The sequence below is a fragment of the Protopterus annectens genome, chromosome 3.part0 (genome assembly GCF_019279795.1).
Source record: "Protopterus annectens isolate FY-2018-M chromosome 3.part0, PAN1.0, whole genome shotgun sequence".
Lineage (NCBI taxonomy): Eukaryota > Metazoa > Chordata > Ceratodontiformes > Protopteridae > Protopterus > Protopterus annectens.
Genome location: NC_056731.1, coordinates 142518224 through 142536035, shown reverse-complemented (window position 1 = coordinate 142536035; position 17812 = coordinate 142518224). Strand labels below are relative to the sequence as shown.

The following is a 17812-nucleotide window of genomic DNA, read 5'->3' as shown; positions in this document are numbered from 1 at the left end:
TATTTATAGGAAAGAGACATTCTCAAATGATTACTTGTTATACAGTAGCAATCACCCTCCCCATGTGTTCAAAAACATTTTCAAAGGGCAATGCATTAGGGCTGCCCGAATGTCCTCCACTAGGGAGATTATGTTAAAAGAAATGGAACTTATTAAATCTATGTTCATTATTAGGGGGTATCCAGCAAACCTTTTGACTGATACTGTTAAGTATGTTACTAGCGAATGGGGCAAAAAGTACATGTCCCTATTGGGGAATTTTGGTAGTGCAATTTCCACACAAGCCAAAATCCCCGGAGATGAATACAGCCGAAGGGTATGTGTATTAATGTATTCACCTACTGTCCACTACATTGAAAACTTTATCAAAGATAGATGGAATCAGGTTATACGCAATGATGAATTAACACAGATGTTGGGTATGCATCCCAAGATTGTATACAAAACTGGTTACAATATAAAAAAGTTGTTGGAATCCAATGGAATCAGGAAGAAAGGAGAAAGTTCATCCACTAAAAATGTGGAGCGTGTAACCAAAGTAAATTTATCAATGAGGATAGAGGATGTAAGTTGGAAAATTCCAATAGAACATATGTATACAGCAGACATGGTAATTGCAACACCAAGTTTGTGGTTTATTTAGCTATGTGTGTGGCATGCAATGCATACTACATCGGCAAGACCGAGAGACAATTCAAACGACGCATCTATGAACACCTATATAGTATTAGAACTCAGGATAACAAGAACGCCTTATATCGGCACATATTACACAACAATGATAGACATTATTTTAAATTCAACATCATTGATACAGTGGGACCTTCACCGTATGGTGGGAATATTAAAGCATTATTGGCTTTGAAAGAGAGCAGGTGGCAGATATATGTTGATGCCACCAGTTACCCAGGTATCAATGATTTTATTAGTATCAAACCTTACCTCATTATGTCCAAATAGTTCAAATAGCATTTTGATTTTTATTGTAATTTGATCAAATAGAATATTTCATAGATAGGTTTGTAAATATATGATATATTGACCATTTAATATTGATTATTTAATAATTTTTTAATTTTTGAATGCATGTCATGATGTAATAATTTTCAAATATATGCTATGATATATTACTTTTTAAATATATGCTATGATATATTAATTAATTAATTTTACAAATACATGCCATGGTATATCAATATCAACTTTTCAAATACATGCCATGATATATCATTATCAACTTACAAGTGTATTGTATGAGCATTGTCATACAACTTTATATATGAAGTTATATATATTGTATAGTTAGTAGTTTTATTTACAATGTATTTGGGCAGTGTGTTTTTAACTAGTGTTTTTAACAAGCATTATTATTATTATTATTTTTAACAAGCAACCACAAATTATTTTTAACAAGCAACCACAAAATTATTCATTACTTTCGCGTAATATGTCTTTAAATCTAAAATTTGTTTCTGTGTTTTGGCGCCAAACATTGGTATTTAAAGAGTGCAGTAACTATCAATTGTGTTCTGAGGAAGTCTGCTAGCCAGATGAAAGCGCTTAACGTGTGTTTTGTTTTTTATTTTTATTTGTGAAAATAAATCTTTTAAAGTCCGAGTTGAGACCTTCCTGTTGTGTTTCCTGTACCAGACTATCATCACATTTACTTTATAAATATACCCTGAAGTTACAGGCGCAGTTTTTAAAGAAGACAATATCCATGTTGCTGTACATTTTCCCAGAGTAGCGAGCTCTACTTGTAAGGTCACTGTATTGTTAATTTTATGTTTAGCACAGTGTAAAACTTGTTATTTCTGTTACTGCTTATTTTGATGTAATGTTGTAGCTTTCAGTTATGACTGCCTAATCTGCATTCTTTTAATTTAAACTGCAATCTGCTGAATAGTTCTCTGCTTTCTCTCATTGTCCTACTGTTCTGTTACTGTTCTGTTTGCATTTGTAAAGCGAGAAGCACTATGGCATATTCATCTTTGCATTGCAAAGCTTTATACATTGATACTATGCTTGTTTATGAGCACATACATAATTTAGACTACTGTAAGTGGTCTACGGTGAATGTGTAGTTGCTGTCCCTGTTGATTTCTTCTTGAGCTTAGCTATGTGTCAATGAAGTCATAGGTTCTTTATAAAGTAACTGTACGTCACATAGAGCTTAACTCTGTGTCAATGAAGCTATAAGAAATACTTTTTATTTCTACTTTGCCTGTAATGTCTTTTTTCTCCCTGTTTTGCACAATCTTTCACCTAATCTTTTACTTCTCCTACTCTTCTTTTTAGTTTCCCATCTAAACAACCTCCCTGCTTTAAGTTTTGACTGAACCAGCCAACATTGCGATCAACCAAGCAACCAGGAACCTACTACTTTCTATTAAAACAGTGTAACCAGCAAAATATAACCAAAATCACAAAATATGTTTTAAGCTATGCAACTTTTAATGGTTTCAGTGTAGTGTTCTATATACAGTAGGGAGCACACCCTCTGGGATGCCAGCAATCCTAATAGCATTTTTCTTACCTGATAGTACACTCTTCCTCCATTATATCTGCTTATATAATAACCCCCTGATTATTTCAAAAGCCACTTTATACACCTAAGCTTATTTGCAGTATCTGTTTATTTTTCAGTTAGCACCACATCTAGAGGTAATGGAAAACAGTTGTGAGCTCTAATTTGAAGAGTAAAATTATTTTTGGCAGAACTTGTATCTATACTGTACCAGTTCAGTGTCTCTGCATATTCTTGGCTATTTTTAGGGTGGCTGATAGTTATTTTGTGTGCACGCTCAGAAATTGTGCTTGCTCCGCTATGCTCAGGCTCACTATGCTCCCTTATCCTACCACCATTCCCAACCACCCCAATATACTAAACACACACTCTATCTATTCTAAACACTCCCCCTTCCCCTCCCAACTTCCCCTCAAACCCTCCACTCAACCCCCCACTTCCATTATCTTAAACAAAGACTCCTGCTTAGGATTGGCTTATGCAAACCTCTCTAACATATATTCCATCCAATAACACCAACAGTTCTTTTTCCAAAAGTGTCTCTCCCCCACCCTTGCTCTACCACATAACATGATACATCTCCTCATCACCACAACTTTTTTGTCAAACCAGCAGACAAGGGAGGTGGGATAGTTTTGTTAAACACCAATGATTATTTATTAGGTATGAACAAGTTACTTGATGATGGTGACACATACATATTGATTGATCTGGGCACTGTAGAGAAGTTGATTTATGAAGTTCACAATGAACTATATGATCTTATGATGTGTAGACAAATAGATCGTGACCTATACCTTTTTCTATTGATAGAAAACCCCTTGATACCTTATATTAAAGGTCTTCCGAAGATTCATAAAGGTGTTATTCCACCTCCCATGCGTCCTATTGTAGTGGGGAATGGATGGGTAACGGAGAACATCTCTATCTATATTGAGAAGAAGCTGAGACCTATAGTGGCAGAGATACCCACCATACTCAGGGATACCTACCAACTATTGGATGATCTTAAACAGTTGGGTAGGGTTATCTCTGAGTCTTGTCTGTTAGTAACGTTAGACGTGAAAAGCCTGTTTACTTCGATTCCTAATTCATATGGACAGGAAGCTATTAGGAGTATACTGAATCATTGTCCAAGATATGATAGGAGTGAGCAAATCTTGTTGAATACACTGTTGAAATTGGTGTTAACAAACAATGTTCTCATGTTTGGAGAACAGTTCTTTCTACAACAGTGGGGTGTGGCGATGGGCACTCCATGTGCTAACACCTATGCAAATCTGGTAGTACACCATTGGGAGAACTCCTTTTTGTTTAGTAATGACAACTTCTCCAGGATTCTTCTTTACAGAAGATTTGTGGATGATGTACTACTGATTTGGGAAGGCACAGCTGATGAACTCACTATCTTTATCCATGAGTTGGAACTGACAACAGAGTTTTTAAGGTTCACGATAGATTATTCATCTACACATATTAATTTTTTGGATGTTATGATCAGTAAGGATGGTGAAGGGGGAATAGATACATCCCTATACAGAAAACCCTGTTGGAGAAACACCATATTAAGGTTTGATAGCATGCATCCCAGATTTATTTTTAGAAATATAGTGAAGGGTCAGTTTACTAGAATTAGTAGACTTTGTGATAAACCAGAGGTATTGGAGAAAGAGTATCAGACATTGGTGGATCTTTTCCTGGATAGGGGTTATGATGCTGAGATGGTACATGGTATTAAGTCCGCCTTCACGTCTGTAGATGAGAGAAATGTCGCTGAGCGAGTTTCCTCCAGATTCCATCAGCAATATCGCAGAGGTTTTGATGCTCACAGGGCTAGTTTCCTCACTAGATTTACTAGTGATAACAAACAGATTACAGCTATTATTTCTAAGAATTGGCACATTTTGACTATGGACAATGAAGTAAGGAATATAATAGGTCTTCAACCCACTTTCACATATAGGAATAGTAAAAATTTAAAAAGAATCTTATGTGTTGAACATAGTAATGGGTCAATTGATAGCAAACATAGTATCATGAAGAGGCTAGGTACATATCCTTGTGGCAAATGCAGTATGTGCACTTGGATTTCTTGTCAACAAGAGTTTGTACATCCTAGTTTAAACTTCAAATTTGAGCCCAGACACACAGCGAATTGTGATGATAAGAACATCATATATTTGGCGACTTGTAAACTGTGCCAAGCGTTTTATATTGGTATGACCACCAGACGCTTGAAGGACAGGATACATGATCATCTGTATGAAATTAAAAAGCTAGACACTAAGAATGCCCTAGTCAAGCATATTATGGAACATCCGGAACACACTTTTAGTTTTAAAGTGTTGCAGAAGAAATCCCCCAATAAAAGAAAGGGGGATAACTTTAATGAATTAGAAAACATAGAACTAGGGTGGATTTTGAGGCTGAAGGCACACCATCCCCCAGGCCTTAATTCTTACGTTAGCATCAGATCTACCCTGAAGGCACGTAAGTGACAACAGAAGGAGCATATGGTATTTCTTGTATTATCTCTATATACCATTAGGCCAATGTTTTTTTTCCCTATACTTGCAAAGGGTGAGTGAATCTTAGTGCACAAGGTGACACACAGTTTCTAGTCATAGGTATTGGGTCTCCCTTTCTTTATACTGGGTGTGATATGAGTCTATATTTAATTAATATAGATGTTATGATAAGGGTCTTTGGAGCATGGGAGATGCATATTAGCATGCCCTCTTCTTAATTGTTCAATACATGCTGTTTTATTTCAATATTGTTTTAGTACTGTTTTGCTAAATGTTATACATGCTTATGGATGCACCTTTAGAGTTTCATACACCTTTAGGATGATATATGTTTTAATGTTTTATTTATCTATGCATTTTTTAGGATTTATAAAAGGATATAAATGAGCAGTTGAATGTTTTAATATATTTTAAGTTTGCTTTTACATATGCTTGCATTTTTTGATATCTTGTCATTTGAGTGCATTTATGTTTATTTTTGTTTCTATTTTTGTTTTGCTTTTTCGTTTTGTTTTATGTTCGTTCAAATAAGGGTGGAGTTGTTCTCCAATATGGAAGAGCGAGTTATATCTTAACTGTTTAATTAATTAATTACTATTTAATTGGATGATTGCTTGTTGAGAGGTTAATGAGCATATACCCCCTTTTTGTATATAAGGGAGTTTATAACTCTTGTATATTAGATCTGAAGAAGCGTGCTCTTAGTGCACGTGAAAGCGCTCATCTGTTGTCTTAATAAATTGTGGATTTTATCGTGGTGGTCTGCTGCTATTCTTCTTTTTACTGTGTTTTTTGGTTTGGAAGAGACCTTTGAGAGCCAGGACTGTTTGTTTCTACAACTTTTTTGTATCTTCTCTCTATCTTTACTACTTATCATGACAGCCTATCTTTCATAAACTTTGCCCCTACTCTTACCTCTGCACACACTCATCTCTCTACAACTTTCACAGTTCATATTGCTCCTACATTATTCAACCACAATAAAACCTTCCCCCACAAAATAAAAATATTTCAACAGCCTCCTATCTCCCAAAATTAAGCTGTAGTATGTCCTTGTAAACCTCACTAAAACTTATTGTATTAAAAATACTTCTCTCAGGTGATATACACCCCAACCCCAAAACTATTACTTCCTCCTCTCCCTCAGTCAAACCCCCACCATTCTCCCTTCCACCATTACTTCCCCTTCCACAGACCTACTCCCCTCAAACCAACTCCACCTTATCCAACAGAAACTCAACCATACTGTCTCTCAACATCCAAAGTATGCTAAACAAATTCACTGAACTACATTCCTGGATATCTCTCCACTCGCCTGACAACCTAACCTTCTCAGAGACCTGGCTAAAACCCCACATAACTGACAGCAAAATCTTACCCCTAGCTACAATACTATCCACCAAGATAGACTCAATAAAAAAGGGAGTGGTATAGCAATGTTGCACTCAGAACTATTCTCCCTCTACCCATTATCTCTTTCTCGCCTCCAAATCTGCACCGAGCAAAGGTCCTCCTAGCTACCTGCAACTTGAATAGTCACAAAAAATAGCTATTTCTTCCATCTATATTTCTCCAGGAAACAACATCTATGTCCTCAAACACATTCTTTCCTGGATCAGACAAGCTATCTCCTATGAAAATATTATACTGGGTGATGTAAACATTGATTGGAATTCTCTAACCCCAGTCTGTCCCAGTTCTACTATAAACCTTCATGGTTTCTCCTAATTATTGACTTCACCCACTTGCCTAAGCAAATGTAGTAATACTACCTCTACACTTGACTGGAGCCTCACTTCCAACCCAAATCATTAACACAACCCCTCTATACTGCCTGATACCCTTAGTGACCACCTTCTAACCAATATTTAAAGACACACCCTCCAACTCCATAAATCTCATCATTACAGAGACTGTCAAAAATGTTCTAACTTCAACCAAGACACCTTCAATCATTAGCTATCCACTATCAACTGGTCCTTCCTGTATGACTACTCCTTAGAAGATGTTGTCCTAAAATTCAGCTGCATCTTCCTAAACATTCTTAACTCCCTAGCCCCTGTCAGGAAAATTAGAATAAAATCCAACTTTGTATCTTGGTTAACTGAAAACACCTGCTCCCTCATGGGCAAAAGAAATAATGCCTGGAAAAACTGAAAGAAAAACCAAACTCCTTCCAATCTACAATCATACAGAGAACTTTGTAACTTAGCTAAAAATCAAATCAACCAGGATAAAAAGAAGTGGTTAAGGTCTTTCCTTCATAGACACAAGGTGCAGAGTTTGATTCTGACCAGGTTATTTGCTAGGTTTAAAGTGGCCCTTCAGGACAGTTAGCCTAGTATTCTCCTATGAACCTATGAACCTAAAACCATAAAATAACCAAAACTCTAACCCCCCAAAAATTCTTGAATACTATTAACAAAATTCTACACCTTGAAACCCCCTGTGCACCCTCTCCCTCCTCTAACTCATCTCCCATAGATACAGCTACACTTCTAAATTGCTTCTTCATTGACTCAATTCAGAAGCTAACTAAAACAGACATATGTACCTACCCCTCTACATCCCCCCTCTCCATCCACCCAGTCAGCCCCCTTCTTTCTTCAACCTGTCCCCTTTGCATATATCCAAGCTTTTATCAGCAAACTCAAAACATACTGCCCTTCTGCTGATAGCATATCAACTCTGTTCCTTAAACTAGCTGCAAAATCCATCACATATCCCATCTCCATTCTTATAAACAGATATATCCAAGAAAGAATTGTTCCTGATATCTGGAAGAAGTTCTGTTATACCCTTACATAAAGAAGGTAATTCAAATGACCCTCTTCCAATTTCTGGCCTATAGCCATTCTGTCCCCTCTATGTAAGCCTCTGGAGAAGTGTATCCATGAACAGCTCCTTGATTATCTTCTGCAAGAAAATCTCCTAAGCCTTACCCAATATGGATTTTGCTCATTTCACCGTACATCCACTAGTATCTTTCACACAGGCTATCTCTAATTCCAGACACAACAATAAATTACTTTCATGTCTATTCTTTGACCTCTCAATGGCCTTTGACACTGTCTCCCACAACCTTCCTCTGTCAAACCTTTCAAATTTTAATCTGTCTAACTCTACTCTCTGTTGGTTTGCAAGCTACCTCTCAAACAGACTGCAATCTGCTAAATGTCTCTCTGCATTCTCCTCCTTAATTCCTGTTCACACCAGGGTTCCCCAAGGCCTTTTTGGACCTTACTATTCAACATCTTTACTAACAACTTACATATATTCTGTCCACACTCTTCCTTAATTCAGTACGCTGACAACTCTACAATTATTTCCTACTCTGACAATCTCTCTTACCTCCTCTCCTTCACTCAAGAATCTCTTTTTCTCTTTGTAGAAAAATGGCTAACTTCCAACCAGCTCCTTCTCAATCCTAAGAAAAAAAAAATCACCTCTTCCTCTAAAATTTCTACAGCACATAAAAGATAGCTTCACCAACTTTTACATCAACAACACAACTATTAAGGTAGAAAACCACACTAAATTACTAGGGGTCATAACAGATGATCAATTTAATTCAATCTACACATATAACACTGCATTAAAAAGACCCACCAAAAACTAGGCCTACTCTATAGACACAAAACAATACCCCACAGACAAATCTAAACTCTGTCTCTCTTTCACTGGCCTATCTCCTACCATCCCTTTTATATACCGCCCCAATTCTAACCAACTTATAGGCTAATTTATTGAATAAGCTGGAACTTATTTATAATAAAATTGCTCAATTCACGTCAAATAAATCCTATAGCTCACACCATTGCCTATCTGTAAAAAACCTTCTGTGGTCTGAAATGCAACGACTCCTTCTACCTCAGCTACACCTAGCTCATAGTACCTTTAACCAGCCCAATACGTGTCCTGCTTTTGCAACACTCATCTCCCTCAAGGAAGTGTTGATCAGAGCTGTGGTGTGTCCAATTAGGAGTGTAGGGGGAAATGATTGTTGCAAAAGCAGGACAAGTATTGGGTTGCATTTGCAACATTCATCTCCCCCTACACTCAGAGCTGTGGTGTGTCCGATTAGGAGTGTAGGTGGAGATGAGTGTTGCAAAAGCAGCCCAATATTTGTCCTGCTTTTGCAACACTCATCTTCCCCTACACTCCTAATCAGACACACAACAGCTCTGATCAACACTTCCTTGAGGGATCTGAATTTTTTATTAATAATGTAATGTTTTCCATACAGGGGCATTCTGATTGCCAAACAACAGCATAGTTAATGCACCAATTTGTGGGGCTTGCTTAGCATTTCATATAGGCAAAATCCAGCATAAACTTGGGGACAGGATATTAGAGCACATAATGACATCAAAAAGAAATGTGATTCTAATGCATTGGCACATAATGTATTAGAATACTCAGGTCATACTTTTAAATTTATTTTAACAGAAAAATTGCTTTTGAATGAACATTGAAATTGGAGAGGCAGGAGTTATATTGGCATTATTTTTAAATGCCAGAGTGTGCTCACATCTGAATGATCAGATATCTATAAATCACCTTTTAAAACTAAATTAATTGACTAGGAAATAATACGCACTTAATATGTATTTTAAGTATTTAATATTTAAATTATATGTATTTTGGTTGTATGCACATTTTCACAGTTCAGTAGTGTGTGTACATTCATAATATGGCTTGTTTTTTATGTTTTATGAATGAACAGTAGTAGTGGCATTTGACTTGTTGAGTTAGGAGTCTTGGCTGTGATATGTACATTACCTGTTATTTAAAAGAACAAAATTGCAGTAAACTTGTCTGTTTCTGATGCAGTTTTTAAAAATAAAGACAAAAGCGCTAAAGAAAGTCTCTTAGTGTATAATTGCTTAGTTTAGTAGTATTTTGTGAAAGTTTGGGAGCCATGAAGTTTACTGTTATTGTATCAGTGTAAGTCAGGCTTGCGGTTGTACAGTTCATTAGTTAGTTTACTCTGTTTTGTGTGTGAATTTGTTAATAATTGTATTGAGCTTAGTATAGAAAGTAATTGTACTGTGATTTATCATATTCCTCTGTCTATATCATGTATGTACACTATGGAGCTTTTCTCCTCAGGCCTCCGTTGAAAAGGGACATCTGCACAGTCGGACTAATATGGTAAACAAATGTCAAAATAAAATAAATAAATAATAAAAGTGTTTGTTTATTTTTATCCTTTCCTTTCTGGATAAGCAATTCCGACAAAAAAAAAAACAAACACTTGAGCAATGCAGTTGACCACAGAGTTAGTGATCTACTGCATTACTCAACAGACAGGGTTACGCTAGGCCTACGGTTACACACAAACTGAGAAGTTAGCCAAGCGTTTATGGACTGAGTGCCATTTTTTAAAATGTTTTACTGTCCAATGGTCTCAAGTCACACTCTCGATACACACAACATGGAAATACATACAGACAGAGATGCACAGGCACATGCACTCAGACACACACATATACATACATATACACACACACACACACACACACACACACACACACACACACACACACACACACACACACACACACACACACACACACACACACACACACACACACACACACACACACACACACACACAGACACACATGAAAATTTTATTTTATGAATGTAGCCTCTGCTACTTTGCCGTGCTGGATCCAAAGTCTTCTTAAGACACAAAGTCTTGCTGGCTGTTTACTGCTGAATCAAAGAGACAGTGCTTTGCATGACTCCATCTGTAGTCTGTTTAAAGCACCAAGCCTTCCAAATTGCACACTGATAAATATATTTTGCAGCTATAAGAACAGTTACAGGTAACTTATTTCATAACAAACAACACATACTCTTTCTGTCAGATTGTAGCATATATTTACAAAGTTTTCCTTCATTACAGATATGAATGATGACTTTTACAAAATACCTCTTTCTGTCCCTCTCTCACATAACTGAACTATTACAATTGTTATATAGAGTGCTAGTCACACACATATATTTTGTTATTTCCTCTTGGTATCTTTTTTGGCCTTCTGTGGGAAGTCACATAATGTCTGTTTTTAGACTTTTCTATTGTCCTGTTAGCAGTTCTGCTGATGTGAAAATGCACAAATGCACACAATCAGAATAACAGAAGAATGAAAGGAAACATCTGTTCTGTTCCTATTGAAAAAACATCACATATTGCTGAGTTTAGATATTTGTTCTGCAAACATGAGAAAAGCATGTGATACTTGCTTTCCAATATTGCTTTGTTAGGCTTTTCTGATGCTGTGAAGAGAAGCCTGTCTGTTACATATAGTATGAATGTCCATTTTACATTGCTAAACTCTATACATATATTCAAGCAAACTTTTTATTCTATGATTTATCTTTCAGCATATTTACAACAGAATTTCAGCCTTATATTCATCATCTCTAACAATTCCCTCTTTTTAATCATACTCAAAACACTTTATACTGATATGTATTTATGAACACATTATATAGAAAATACATTAAGAAACAAAACATTTAGTCTTCTTTTGATACAAGTCAAAATGCAATTTTACACAGTTAATACAATGATATTAAGTATTACTACCAAAACTGAATGTATCTAACAACTTTTTCTTTTGCAGGCCATTTTGTGAAAATATTCCATCAGTTATGAGCTGTGTCTGCATTAATTTTATTTTTTAATTTATTCTTTTGCAATTACAGAATTTAATTTATGACTTAGAACTGTTCCATTAACTCTTTGCAACTGTTGAATTAACTATTTATGTTTATTAATAATTGTATATCAAAAGATTAGAAATATACTAATATCTATAAAAGACAAGAACTATGTGCTACTGCAAGCATTTATACACTGCTGAAAATATACAGTTTCAATGGCATTTTAACCATAACATTGTGGTTATATTTCTGAACTGCCCATAAACTTTAATTGACAGTGAAATATACTCTGAAAAATGCTGTTTACATATTAGTCGATTAGCTGTATGAATACAATATTTTAATATATATTTTTTTTACTAGCTGGGGTAACCAATACAAGTACAGATAAAATGATGGTCCAAAAACCAATGATAAAACTGCAACTTGAAACCAGTGATAACATTACAACTTGACAAATTACTTTTGAGCTTATTACAATGTATTCTGTACAGTATGTATTTACACAGAATGTTTGCTATTCATGCATTTCATTCTAGTAGGTACCCTGGACCCATTTTTTAGACATTTTATTACAATTTACCAAATAGGGCTGCCTGTAAACATTTTAACAATTTAATACCAATAATGTTTTAGAAAAATATAAACCACTTGTCTGGCAATCAGTCTTGGTTTTAATCTTGTTTTCCCAACATTTTCTGTAACTATTTATCCAGCCTGGGAAGGTTTGAGCTCACATTTTAAACTCTGTAAACTATAGTTAACCTTTTAGCATTTTTCTTTAAATCATTTGTTAATACACTTACAGTTGTAAAACATTTAGAAATATAATAAGTATTGTGATTTGCACACTATGGGTTTATACTACATAAATAGACATTATTTTACAATTAGCTTACATGGATTTCAGTATTTTTTTATTTAACTGCCCTACCATTAATTTTACAAAAACTATTTGACTAATACCATCTGTGATTTTATTTCTTTTTAAAATTCAGAACTTTAACTGTTTGGTGTGGTGTTACTATACAATTATAAAAAAATTGTAAAAAACAAAATAGATATTAGCTTGACTAACACATGTTTATATTTACATTATTTATAGTTGCTGTTGTCTGCCTTTTGCTTTTGTGCATTGTAAACAAATGTACTTTAGATGAAAAGAACATGCATGCATGTCTGTCTGGTATCTTTACATCTTTATACAAGCATGTCAGTCTTGTGACTTTAAATCTTTACTCTTATTAACTATTTTTATTTAATTTTTGTACACTAAAACTGCTGTGTACCTTTTGACTATGCTATTAAAATAGCAGTTATATGGTCTATTTTAGCTGTATTTCACTGTACTACTGATAAATGTCTTGCTTTAACTGAATGAAAGTAAAACATTTAAGAATGATTTGTCCGTACATCAGCTCTTAGCATGTATGCTTAACCATTTTCAAAATATAAACATATTATAAAATATATTTCTTTTGTACAAATCAGCTGCAGTTTCCTGTTCTTTTTAAGCTCAGCTGTTATATGGAGGAAGTCAGTCTCTGTTAGTTTAGCTAATGTATTTTCCTTATCCTGAAACTGCTGTTCAATAGTTTCCTCATAGTTTCCTCATAGTCTGCCTGATATGTCCCAGGAACCTGTTCTGCTGAATCTGAAACTTCTAAGCACTTTTGAAAAAAATGTATGTATAACTTGTCTAAGCTTCCTGAACTCATTGTGTCTGTCTTTTAGAAGTGTATTACATTCTTTTGTAACAAAATGTACTAGAGGTCCTATCAGTAACTGATCTGACTGTTGTTGCAACTCTGAAATAAACCTTTTACATCTTGTGACAGAATATAACTGTCTAACATCTGAATATAATGTTAACTTTTTCTGGTTCTTTACCATTACAATTTTTGTCTGTACAGTCTAACCTTTGAATAATGGCATGTACTGTATTTTTATGACATTCTACATGCAATAAAATTTTTATACCACACATGATTGTGTTTCAGATACCAGTCAAATACTGTAATCCATTTGCATAGTGCCTTACTATTAACTTGCCCTAATAAGGATTTGCATTTGTTAATATGCTGTACATACATTTCATTCTGTTATTATTATTATTACTATTATTATTATTACCTCTGTGGCATTCATACTGTATGTAACACAGAAAAATGTTCTTACCAGTCAACAGAGAGGCAGATAGCCAATCTGCTTTACTGTAGTTGGCTGAAAAGTCTCTGTAGTCACTTGTGAAGTTGGTACAGCAAAACTGGCAGTTTCAGTCTTACAACTTTGTATTGTACCTTTTTTGGAGAATTTATGGCACTGCTCACCTTCCTGCACTACAGTCTCACTCTGGATTTAGAAGTCTAATAAACTGTATTATTGCTGCAAACTGTAGAAAACTGTTATAAACTGTAGAAATCTGAAGTACTTCACATAAACGTTAGTTACTGTGCTTTTACAGGAGTGACCATATACAAGACATTACCCACTCCCCCTGTTTTTGGATACAGGCTAGGAACATCACGTCAGGGTCACCATTGAAAATTTTATTTTGTGCATGTAGCTCTGCTTCTTTGCTGTGCTGGATCCAAAGTCTACTTAAGACACAAAGTCTTGCTGGCTGTTTACTGCTGAAAAATAGACACAGAGCTATGCATGACTCAATCTGTAGTCTGTTTAAAGCACCAAGCCTTTAAAATTTCACACATATAAAGAAATATATTTTGCAGCTGTAAGTACAGTTACAGATAACTTATTTTATAACAAACAACACATACTCTTTCTGTCAGATTGTAGCATATATTTACAAAGTTTTCCTTCATTACAGATATGAATGTTGACTTCTACAAAATAACTCTCTCTCTCACATAACTGAACTTCTACAATTGTTATATAGAGTGCTAGTCACGCACATAGATTTTGTTATTTCCTCTTGGTATCATTTTTGGCCTTCTGTGGGAAGTCACATAATGTCTGTTTTTGACTTTTCTATTGTCCTTTCCACAGTTCTGCTGATGTGAAAATGCACAAATGCACTCAGTCAGAATAACAGAAGTATGAAAGGAAACATCTGTTCTGTTCCTATTGAAAAAACATCACATATTGCTGAGTTTAGATATTTGTTCTGCAAACATGAGAAAAGCATGTGATGCTTGCTTTCCAATATTGCTTTGTTGGGCTTTTCTGATGCTGTGAAGAGAAGTCTGTCTGCTACATATAGTATGAATGCCCATTTTACATTGCTAAAATCTATACATATATTCAAGCTAACTTTTTATTCTATGCTTTATCTTTCAGCATATTTACAACAGAATTAATTACAGCCTTATACACACAAACACACACACACACACACACACACACACACACACACACACACACACACACACACACTGCATGGTGTACTTTTTCTCAACAGTTGTTAGCCTCTTATTATTCTTACTCTCCTTGCCGCCGCTCCTTCTCTATTTATTCCATAGGTTAAAACTTCTTCACATTCTTCATTCTTCATTTCCATCCCTCCCTTCATCTGTGTCATTGTGGTTATCATGAATTTTTTTGCAGTTCTCATGTGGGAATACTCAGTCTTTGCCACTGTAAACTTTACTTCATATACCATCATCCTGAGTGTTCTTAGTTCTCTCTCTTCCTAGACTCTCCTACATTCTACAGGTTAAATATACAGAAGTCCCTTGTGTTGTGTCATTCTTTCCCCTAAATTTCCTCCTATTTTCCTTAGTGTTTTTTTGTTCATGGAGCTTACTTTCTCTCACACTTCTAATACAGATGTGTCATCCCTGCCTCTTACATTGCACATCTGTCACTTAATCAAAGTTTTCAATTCTTTAGTCTCTTTGGAGTAAAAAAAACTGTCAATGTATTATCATTAACTGATGTTCCTCAACTCCATGTATTGTCTTCATTCACTCTATTATCCTCCTGATCCCATTCATTTTCTTTTTTGTTGCACACAATTTCTCCTCCTTTTCCACTCATTTTTACATCTTCCTATTTTGCACTGTCTCCTCTTTCTCTTAGATCCTTGTATATGTTTTTGCACAGTCTCTTTTTTTTGTTTTTCCACACTCCCCTTGGGGCTTCCCTTCACTCCCTTGCTCTTCTTTTCTTTTCATCTGTCCCTCAATAGCTTATATCCATACCATTCCTTTTTGCCTTTTTGGTAGGCCATATTGTCCAGGCAATTCCACTAATGTTTTAAACATTTCCCTATCCCCCATTTTTTATTACATCTTTCTTTTTCTTGACACCATAGCCCATCTGTCACCTGCTTTCTTTGCACTATGAGCCAAACCCAATCTCATTCCCTTCACACTTCTCCTGTCCCCAACATACCATTTTCCCAATGTCTTCATTACTTTCTTGTTTGTTTTCTGGAAATGATCACATTCCTTTCCTTCTGCATATTCCCTTTCACCTTCTTTCTTTTTTACCTCCTCTGTTAGCCATCACACAATGATGGAAGTAACAGTGTACATAGGCATTTGTTGCATTCCTCATCCCCATTTTCTCTTTAGCCTTCTGACACTGGCCTTTTGTATTCTACTTTGCCTCTTTCTTCCCAACCAGTTCTCCAAAGCCTCTTGAATCCCTGTCCACAAATCTACCTGTGCGTTTATCAATACATGAATACCACTGACACTACTAATTTGACTGCATTTATTTTCTCTAGCACTCTGTAGTCTTTCTTCCTCTCTCACTAGGATGTCCCTCACCAGGTTTATATTTTTGTTGGCAGTTCCCTCCATATTGTTCTTACTTGACTTCCTAATTATATGGGGTGCTCTGTCTTAATTTGTCCTATGCCTCTTTTCCACTTAACATTTCTCATCCTTATTAACACTGTTTTGTTTTATTATATTTCACCCACAGTTCTCATCAGTGTTTTCTTGAGTTGTGAGAGTTTCTATAATGGCTGTTCAAAATCTGTTAAAATTATTATACATTTCTCTGCATGTAGTTTGAGCTTAGCATCTACTCATTTCTCCACTCTTGGACACTCACTGCACATTGCTTAATGCCAATGCTAATTCCATCTTTAGTAGCTTGAGTGATTATGATGACAGTGAGCACCACTGTTTTGTCCCTCTCTGGATCTTCTCCAGCCCTGATTTGTTCACAGTTTACCACTGCACTTCTGTTACAGTTGCCTTTAAAATGCATGTGCCTACCTCATGAACCTTTCTCCTGAATCTTTTTCCTCATTACTTTTGTAGTTAACACCTGGTTGCATCAAATGCTTTTTGTAAAATAGTAACACCACTCATCCTTTCCTTCTTCTCCTCCCTCCTAATGAGGTTTGCTAGCTCCCACCAAATAGTCTTTGCTAGTGTGCTTTTCCTGAATCCATTCTGCACCTTTTCCATCATCTTCAGTAACATGACATCCAATCTCTTGGCTATGATTTTTGGCCATGATGTTTATGTCAGTATTTATTAGAGATATCGATCAATAGCTCTCTGATGTCCCCTCATTCTTTGACTGTTACCATATACCAGCTCTTCTCATTGACAGTCACATCCCAGCTGGTCTATTGTTCTTATCCTATTGAATTCATTAGTCATTACTTGCTCTACTCTACTTCTTCCCCATTTACAGAACTGCAGAAGAACCCCCCCCCCCGGCTTTTCTTTCCTTCATTTTACTCACCACCAATTTTGACCCCTTCTTCCATGATCTCTGTCTCTAGCTTGTACCTTTGTTCCTGTGTTACCTGGTATCCCTTTTCTTTGGGTCTATTTCCTCCTTCAGCATGCCTTTCTTGGTATTTCTCTGCTTTTCAAATCTTCCTTGTCCCAGTCCACCCCTTACCCTCTCTATTTCTGATCTGTGAGATTTCTCCTTTACTTTTCTTAATTTTGAACACTGGTGCTAGATTGTTACCTGTTGGCAATGCTATCACTTACCAATTGTCCTTCCAGTACCAGAACTATACTCTAATTCTTGTCATAGTCTTAATTCCAAGCCTGTTTTTAATGTCTGTTCCTCTTGGCTAGTTCTTTCCCTCCTTGGCTCCCTACTTCCTAATTCTCCCTATAACTTTGCCAGTTATTCTTCTAGT

At 35.7% G+C, this 17812-nt stretch overlaps 1 protein-coding gene across 2 annotated transcripts in view; it reads right to left on the bottom strand.

Moving 5' to 3' along the window:
* The window catches only part of PLXDC2 (plexin domain containing 2), a 3345655-nt gene that overhangs the window by 1796752 nt on the left and 1531091 nt on the right, over positions 1-17812 (bottom strand). The window lies entirely within an intron of this gene.